Source organism: Pipistrellus hanaki, assembly GCF_964339955.1.
Source record: "Pipistrellus hanaki genome assembly, chromosome: 6".
NCBI lineage: Eukaryota > Metazoa > Chordata > Mammalia > Chiroptera > Vespertilionidae > Pipistrellus > Pipistrellus hanaki.
Window position 1 is genome coordinate 59,400,785 of NC_140508.1, and position 10,260 is coordinate 59,411,044.

The window sequence follows — 10,260 nt, forward strand, 5'->3', positions numbered from 1 at the left end:
TTGGACATGTTCAATGCATAGAGATTAGAGAAGAAAAATGTATTACAATTTAGCAGTTCATAGCCATTAAAATAAAGTATTCTGTCTGAAAGTCGGTCTCAACTATCTCCTCTATCTTATTTCCCAGGACTGCCAAAAAATTGAGGAGGGTAATTTAGAAAGTTAAGCTAGAGGAGGACTAACGTTGATTCAAGACCTTATGGAATAAATATTACAGGGCACAGGGACAGAGAAGTGTGTATGAGCTCCAATCAAGATGTCATTGTTTGTGTATCAAAGGGAATAGAACCCTTGTAATTTTGAAAAGTCAATATCAGGTGTGTTTGAGGCACATGAGAAATTTTCTGAGAAGAGGGTTTATAGCTTCATCAGACTCATGCCAATGGTTATAATTCAGTCATGAATCATTGCTCTAGCCAGCGGTTGAATTTTTCACACTATGGTAACATGTGCCGGTGGTCACAGCCAGGATGTCTGAATGTGACAATCAGATTTCATTAGAGTTTCCAAATTCTTCTAGGAAGACACTCAGACCTGGACCTGAGGTGAATAATTTATACCGTGGGCATAGAATAAGCTCTAGAGAGGCAACATAAGTAAACTTCTCATGGAATTGTGAAGCACACAGAAGAAAATGATGTTCTCCTCCCAGCACTACCCACGTTCTGCCTGGTCGCAGCAATGGTGGCCCATCATCTACTAGATCTACCAGTGCATCTTTCTTTGTATCTTTCTTTACTTAGTTGAGGGCAAAACAACATTATTTATTTATTTATTTATTTATTTGTTTATTTATTTATTTATTTATGTGATATGTCATTTCTGCTCCCCCAAAAGATTTGAAGACTCAAAACTTTGTGAAAGCAGCAGTTTCTCTGGATGTTAAAGCGCAGCCAGAGCAAGGATGACGGCCGTGCTGAAATTACAGACCTCTATGAAAACCTATTGACTGACAAGTCTTGAACCATTCCCAGAAATAGGCTCACTTTCCCCAAGTAAACCAGGGTGGGTTCTGAGATCCTCACAGCTTATCTGTGAATCTACGAATGTCAGGTTAAGAAGTCCTACTCTATAGCAAGAGTTCTCAACATTGGCTATTGACTTAAAGGCTGGAAAATTCTTTGTTGTGGGGCTGTCCTGTGAATTGCAGAATGTTCATTGTCATGCCAGCCTTTACTCACTAGATGCCAGTAGCACTTAGTCCCCTCCATTTATGACAATCAGAGCTGCCATCAGAAATCGCCCCTCCCAGCTGGGAACCACTGGAGTTGAGGCACTACACTAAAACTATGACATCATCTCCCATGTGGAAGGAAGTTTTCCATGCCCTCCATGTGACCAGACTATCTATATTCACAAGTGAATATGAATCCACATTTGTGTGACATTATTACATGCATATGCTCACTTAGTGTACAACCATCCAGTGAAATAAGCAGTCACATGTGTAAATCCAGGTCTAAAGAAAATCTGACACCAAATCCGATGCTCTTTTCAGCACGCATGATAAAGTAATTGGACTATAATTCAAAGAGCTGAGTTCTAGTTGATGTTCTAGCCCTTCATTAAACTTTATAGTGTCTGTGAATCAGCTCAGTGTGGCCTAGCTGGGTGACAGGAAGAATACTTCTACCTGTGTCACAAGAAAGCTACAGGAACAGATGAGAGACTGCTGAGTGACACTTTAAAGACTACTAGTCTATAAGAATTACATGGGCATCAGCACTCTAAAATCTTCTTTATGAATAGAATCTTGAAAAATGATTACACTTGGAGAATATTAAAAACGGAAATGGCCCAGGGATTGGTTGTCATACTTGACATTAATTTCCTCTATACGGTCCAGTAGAGCAGGCGTATTCAAAACCAGTTATTGGTGTTCCAAAAAGAAGTCTTTCTAAGATGTAATAAAATAAGCTAACAATGAATGACTATTTCTTTGTCCCTTTCATTGGATTTGAGTAGAATAAAAGTACTCTGACATGAATCTGTAAAAAATTATAGGTGAGTTACATCTCACTTGTGATTAAGAACCGAAGGCTCACATAACTCTGTAAAATGGGTATATAGGAAGAGGAATGGGTATACAGGTTGAGGGTTAACCACTGGTGGCTGAGCATGCCAGTGCCATCACCCCATTACTAGTGCAAAGGTAATTGATTATTCCTCATGAAACCCTTGGGTAGGAGTCAAAAACCATCTCATCTGTTGTTAGCTTCCAGGGAATTCGCATGCAGTAGCAGTCCAGGCATCAGATGTTATCTTCTGATTCCTCATCCAAGGGCTATGGCCTCTCCAGAATGATAATTAGGATAATTCTTATTCAATTGCTGTTGGAAACCCATGAGGACAGAAAAATTATGCTTAGCCCCAGAGGTCACTTGCTTGGCTAATTTCCCACTAATTATTTCTTAGTTGCCTTTTTTTTTTTTTTTCCCCTTTTCTCAGAAGAGAGAAAAAAATGTTCTCTACCATAGTTTTATGAAGAATAGTTAGGGGTCTTTACAAATGTCAGTGTTTATAGATGAGGACATTTACAAAGGGGTCATCACACACAGTACACTGAAAACAGCCACGACAGCACCACAACTACAACATAATTTTTAAGAAGACAAGACCTTTTGGATGAGTACAGCAGGTGAGGGAAAATAAATGACTGGGGTCACAGTACGTGGACTTGGTCCAGAGGTGGTTATGAAGCTTTAAAAAATAGTAACAAAACACCTCTAGGTGAGGCTAGATTCTGAGGTTTATTGAAATGCTAATGGAGCAAAATTTAAAAGAAACTAGTCTGAGCCTTGTGCAGCTAAAGTCGACTGAGGTGTAGATGTCTTTTATGTGTTGCTACTTACTTAAAACTTAACAACCCAGACTTTGAACCCAGTCCTTCTATTAGATTAGTGTGACTGTCGTTAGCACCATAGGAGCCAAACAAACTGGCGTGAGGAGTTGGGGAGGGGGAGCACTGAAGGGTTTTCACTTAACAGAATTGATGGTCTTGCAGTCATTCACCCTGGAAGGGGCCTACCCCATCCCAGGGCAGAAAATGTGGATTGGAGAAGTAAACACAGGATTAAAGGAAAAGATAAAATTCTCATCTCTGGTGCCAGGAGCAATCTGATATTTTGATGAAGTGAGCAGTTGTGTGGGACACTTCAGGTGGTGAGGAGAGGCAGGGAAACTATGACTGGGCAGTGAGGGTAGAGGAAGATGGAGTCTGGTATAAGTTATTCTCTTAATTTTATTCTCTTCTTTTATTTTTCAATAAAGCCTGATCAAAAGTGTGGCAGGATAAAATTCTGAAAAAATCTGAACTGTTGCCATATCCACTGTTTGGCTCAGTAGATGGAGTGTCGGCCTGCGGACTCAAGGGTCCCAGATTCGATTCCAGTCAAGGACATGTACCTTGGTTGTGGGCACATACTCAGTAGAGAGTGTGCAGAAGGCAGCTGATCGATGTTTCTCTCATCGATGTTTCTAACTCTCTATCCCTCTCTCTTCCTCTATGTAAAAAAAAATCAATAAAATATATTTTTTTAAAAATCTGAACTGTTTTCCCCACATCATCTTGTGTTGTATAGACCCTCTACCCATTACATCAGTGATCCCCATTGCTTCAGGGAAGGACAGACACAGCAAGAACAAAAGTGTCAACTGAATGTTTGAATATAGTTTTTTTAAACACTGGCAACCAATATGCTGAAAGCTGATGATTTCTATTGCAAGAGTTAGGTTTTTAGAGGTAGAGAAGGGTTTGTGAACCCCAAAGGCTGGGATGAGTGGGACAAAACCCATGATGATATCTTCCCAGGGTTCTCACCCAAAAGAACAAAAGTTCAAGAAGTTGATGAAGGGAAAAGTTCTAGAGGAATTATGACCCCAGCACATATGTTTATGTGTGCCCAAGGAAGGTCCCTACTCTCTGAAACCCCTGGACTAAGCTCCATGGGAAAAGAGAATGGCCAGCCCTCTAAGGTGGAGATGGGCACAGAGGCAGAGCCCGAGAAATCAGCTGGGTAGCTGGTCTGGAAGTAAAGGACCACCCATTTATCAGCCTACCAAAAACAGGAGGTGTATTGTAGAAATGGGAGCAGGGTGTTTTTAGCAGAGAGAAACTGAACATCTACTCATTTTCTGCGCCAAGTCTCTCCCAACTCCTGAGTGGTGAGTGAGCACAGTAGACTGTATTATTTGTTCCAAATATTTGTTCCCATAGAAGCTTCTGTTTCTACCTGGATCCCTATAATAACAGGTCACTGAGCAAAGCCACAGCTGATTGTAATGTGGGAATGAACCTAAATTATCGTAAGCCATTGAGATTTTAGAGAAGAGGTTGTTTGTCGGAAGCTGTTAGGGGATGCCCATCTAAAAGCATTCCAAGCCCTGGAGAAGGCCAGGAAAGGACTGATGGGCAGGGGACCTTGAAAAGGCCTTGTGGTTACGCAGGGCTAGGAGAACACCAGGTGACTTCAGTAGATCTAACGACCAAAGCACTACAGGAACATGGGGCATTCAGCAGTAGATGAGCATGGTTGAATTCAATGAAAATCAGCAGTAGAGACAACATTGCACTGAGCCAGGTAAAGAGAGATAGATGCTCCCTTCTACTGATGCCTAGTTGATTCTTAGATTACCCATGGGGAGAGGTAATGAGAAGGGAAAGGAAAACATCCTGAACTATTTACCCAAAATAGAGCAAGAACTACTTAGTAACATAGTTTATAATTCAATTGGCAATAACAAGTTCTCTGCCTTCAGCAGAAATAGAAGCTCGAGAACTAAGGTGAGTTATAGAGGAGTAAAGTTTCCTTTTTACACACGTTGTGCCTATGAAGCTCACATCCTCTTGTGTGTGCTGTGCTGCGCAGGATGCAAGATAAGGACCATGTCTCATGGTTAGCAGAGAGAAGCTGAAGGGAAAGAAGTTTGGGGTGAAGCAGGACTCCTGAGGGACAGTGGCACCCCCTCCGACCAGAAATCCAGACCCCCAGGATATAGAAGTGCAGTGGAAGAGAAACTAATGCTTGGAAAACTAAATAGCATGTTAAAGATCACAATGATATAGATGGTACATCCAGAGCCCAGGCTCAGATCTGCCAGATTCCAAAGCCTGTGTTTTCCCCACTATAGCACATCCCAATGGTTTCCTTGATAGGACATTTTTCTTTCCAGATCTCATCTACCTTCTCTCGTCACCATTTTCTTCACCAGCTTGCAGATTTAACATCCACTGAAGGGCTCACTACTGCTGCTTTTAGAGTGGCCAACTCGCTGCTTCCACGGAGGAGCATGCATGGGGTGGAGCAGTGAGATTTAGTTCCACTGGGAACAGAGGTACTGTCTGCTTGGGACCTGTAGCCAATCCTATAGACATCTCTTACAAGAGCCCAGGATCATGAACCCGTTTTGTAGGTCAAAAAGTGTCTCAACTCCCATCGACAATTGGTAGCACCCATAGGGATATAACCAAACTTGGGAGTTACACATCAGTGAATACACGCATTGGGCAATACTTTCTCCTGCAGGAGCAAAAAGATCATCCTAGGTGAGTGTTCCAGTCACTGACACTGAGAGCAAACCGACCCCGTGAGAGCTCTGGGACACCCTGAGAGTCCAGCCGTCTGGAGCAGAAGCGCCACGTTTGCAGATGCCTGTGGTTTGCCTAATTAGATTTTGACAAACCCTCGGAAACCGTTGAGTGCTTCAGCTGCACCAAGCGTGTGGTCTAATGAGGTTTCTGAACCCTCTATTATGAAATTGTCACAGGTTATTTGTCAGAAAGAGGTTGCTTTATGAAGATTGCAGGCTTAAAATTTGGGGGATGTGCATTTTAATTATAATTTTTTAAAATTATAAAAACACTACCTGATTTTAATTATATGCAACAAGTATTTTCTGAGCATTTATTTCAAATGCACGTGCACGTGTGTTTCCCAGATTTTGTTTTTCCTCTGAGAGTCCCTGAGGGATTGAAAAGTGACAGGTGCTGTTATCCTCATCCTTACTTTAAGAAATAATGGCTTCTTAATAAAAATAGCAATCCTGAAATGAATTGATCAATATTGATTTTCTTCCCTTGTAGAGGGATTAACTATTGTATGCTCTTATGTTTATTCTTTTGGCACATTATTGTATTGTGGTCATAGTCTTTGCATTCATTCTTCTTATGTGCATTTAATGTAATTACTATCATCCCTTGGTTATTAAGGGATTGATGATCTCATGGGGAAATTATTCTTCACTTTTGCTGGCAGGTTATTTCTCTTCCGTTCTCTTTCAGGTTCCTGCTGTTGCTAATTATGAGTTCTCTACACCAACTGGAGCATCACCACAGCATCACCGTCCCTGCCCAGGTCTAATAACACCCCTGTGGCTGGGGAGCCTCCTGTCACTTGGAGACACCAGGCTGCATCTCAGAGCCAGGGCACTCAGTATCAGAAACTCAGATACACTAGCAGTTGAGGGCTTGGAAATAAATGTCTGCAATCCTTTGTGCTGAGGTCAAACTGCCTGGGGCTGATTGAACCCTGACTACTTACAAAGCCTTCTACAGGAATCTCCGGGCTACTCAGGGTTTCTCCATCCTGCTCTGGGCTCAACCCAGCTTCTATGCCAGAGAATCACCAAATTAAATCATTAATACATGTTCACTGTATAGAATTTGAAAAATGCAGAAAAGTAAACAAGCACATACAACAAATGTAATGGCATGACCCAGAGAAAACCCGTTTTTAATCTCTACATACATGTCAATGTCTATTTTATTTATATCATAACTAGAGGCCCCATGCACAAAAATTCGTGCAAGAATGGATCTTCCTTCCCCTGGCTGCTGGCACCACCTTTGCTCCAGCCCAGAGCCACCTTTGTGCCTTCACTCTGCCTGGAGCCGCCTTTCTGCCTTCCCATGCTGCCCAGAGGCCTGGAGTAGCTGGGCTGTGCAGGAGGTCTGTGCCTTTTTCCCTGGCATCTTGGAGCTTGTGTATGCAAATTAACCTTCCATCTTTGTTGGGTTATTTTACATACTTACACCTGATTGGATGGTGGGCATCACGAAGGTATGGTCAATTTACATATTTCCCTTTTATTAGTGTAGATGCTGTTTTATTAACTTATTTTTAAAATTAATGATATCTTATTATTTCACATGCTATGAAACACTATGCCAGATGACTGCCAAGTGATCCATCATATGATAGTATCGTTACATACTTAAACCTTTCTATTTAGGATGATTGCTTTTTTTATATATAAATAAGGTACGATATAAAAAGATTTCCAAGGATATTTGTGAATATCTTGTTATTTTGTGATAACTAATTTCCAGAATTAGAAATATTGCATCAAAAAGAAAGTACATTTTAGAGTGAGAGGTCTCTTCTTACCTTGGCTCTACCAGTTGTACTGCCCATAGCTAGATTTTCTAAGTCCTGTGTTTGTCAGTTCTGATATCGGACCCTCTGCAACAAAATTGCATTCATATTCTTGGTTGTCCCAGTCCCCCACCCCTTATGGTTGGAGCTGCAGCTCAAGGGTCTGTAAACCTAACCCTCTCTACAGACAATGCTCAGGAATGGGCAAGTCATGAGCCACCACTCAGACCCATAGGGTCAGTAACCCTGTTGTGTTAAACATATACTAGGATTTGTATTAACCAGGTATAATAAGACAGCAGACATGGAAATGAGTGGCATGAATAAATATATTTATTCACACAGATCCCTAGAATCAAGACTCACACCAAGCCATGCATGGCTACCGGGGAAAGCACCAGGGCACATCAGGATACAGGAGAAGAGGAAAATATCATGATCCAAAGCCTTCATTAGGGTTTTCTCAGGCAAAGGGGGCAAGGCAGGGTAGGTACATGGAGTGAATTTAGCTTTGAATAGTCTGAACAATGTTGGTGGGTTCTGAGCTATAGGGTGGTCCCTAGTTATTTTGAACTTGACCCTGAGTGATTTAGGGAAGAGGGAACACTGGCTTGGTGAATTGTACTGGTGAGAGTTTGATGAAAGAGGTAGTTGAGGATATGGACTCTGGATTGCATAGTTAACAAAGCAAATGTGTGCTTGCCAGGGCGTTGTTTGCTATCTCTATGAAGGCCCCAAATGGTAGAGCATTAAGAATAAATTAGAAAACATGGTCAATACACCTGTGCACACTGAGCCTTATGTCAGAACTCTTAAGGCCACTGCCCTACTTCCCCTTTGATTACAACCTCCTTTGGGAATAGGTGTTTAATTAGAATATTGCTGACCTCTTTAGACTTGCCTACAGCTCCACACTCCCAGGTTTCCCAGCAACTGGCGCTAGGCCTCAGCTTCTAGTTAGGCCCAGCAAACACTTCAACACCCAGAACAATCCCCAGCTGAGCCTGTGCCAGCCTTGACCCTGCTGAATTTGCCTCTGCATCAGTTCAGCAGAAATTAGACACCAAGACGTTAACCTATCCAAACCTCAAACAGGTGTGCTTACTTCCAGTGGTCTATATAGAAAGTTCTACTGGGGGAGAGGCTGAAATTCTTGGCAAGATAATATTTATGAATTAGCTGTGAATTTCAAACATCCCTGCATCCGTATAACTTCATTAACATGGATCAAACATTCTAATTATGGAGTAAATGTTTGTAAAAAGAGGAGAGAAAAACAGTTTTTGCCACAATCCCTGTTCTTTCTCTTTTATAGGAAAATTTAAATTGCACACACACACACACACACAAAAGAAATAAAAAGAAAAAGGGACTATGAGCTTTCAACATTCTCCTGCGGCTGGATTACTACACACAATGATTAGTTCTATTCATGGTCTACATTGCTTTTGTTGGAGCTGTTATTACTGGAAACAAAAACACAACAACAGTTCTTTGAAATATTTTCCAGCACATTCTCTTAAATAGGTGGGCATCTTCCTTATCTCATCTCAATTCCTTCCTAAGAGGTCAGCCAATGTTACCTTTTAAAATAATTGATATTTAAATTCTCTTTCTTTAATATTTAGTTACTTGCCAGGAATTGTCAAACCTCTTCTTGAGCACATCGGTAACAATGTCCTTGCCTCCTGAAAGGAGGCAACTGTCCTGTATCATCCCCACTGGGGAGCCGGGCATCCTCCCTGGCAGCCCCTGTGTTTCGCTCTGTTGCTGGGCTATGTTTGCTCTGCCTCACCTGCTCCCTGCAGACGTGTGTGGGAGCTGAATGTTGCCGGTGTCATCAGCCTGTAGCCTTTGTGCCCTTCCTCAGTGTGCCAGCCACAGGCCTGTGCGGCAGCACAGCAGCAGGGAGGCCCACTCCTCATTAGCCTTCTCAGAGCTGAGAGCTCACCACCTGCCCAGTGGTGGACAGGCAGCAGGCAAACAGGCAGCCTCAGCAGCTGGGGCACCTGGATGGAGTGCCCTTCACTGTTCCATTGCTCTGTTATGCGTGCCAGGCGTCCTGGCATTTCACTGGCGTGGACCACATAGGCACCATTTTCCTTTTCTGAGACCCTAGACGTCTATTGCTTGTTCTGTTCCAGCACTTCAGGCTGGAACTGGGCTGGAGCCATCTCCACGCTCCCTCCCACCACCCTGCATGTGCTCCAGGCCACAAGGAGCAGCAGAGACCACTGGAAGTAGCCTCCTGAAGCTGGGTTCGCTGTAGCAATGTCCCTGTTGGTGATCAGCTTCTCTTGTCCCTTTCTACACCAGTGAAAAATTCTGGAACAGTAGCTCTCAGAAAGCTTTTCCCTCTGGGGCCCCTGCCCGCGTTCCTGTGGATCATTAGTATTTCTTCTGAGGCCCAGTAAGCACATGGGGGCTGTCCTAGCCCTCTGGCTCACTCTGGCCATATGAATGTAGATTCCTGTCATTTTCAGCTGTGCTCTCTTTAAAGACTTTTTTTCTAAAATGTTAAATGCTGAACTCTAGCCAGCATGGTGCAGTTTCATTTTGCTTCAGCCAGACTCCAAATCCTAAAGCTCCTACAAAGACATTCAAACTGGGTTTTAGAAATGAGAGGAATAAATACAAGTTTTGGAACACTTTGCAGGAGGGAAGTGGCACACAAAGTCAGTGTGAATAGATTGAAAGATAATACAAACTGGATTCAACCACAGAAATGGTACCAGAATTCCCAGATATGCCATTATTCAGAGTTTCTAAAGCAGCACAGAGAGGGCTTTCAGCAGGACATTTTTGCCAAGAGATAAAAGCAAAAGCAGGATTGTATCTGATGTGACAGTCTCTTCTGCTACCTTCTTATTTCCCTGTGCAAACAGCA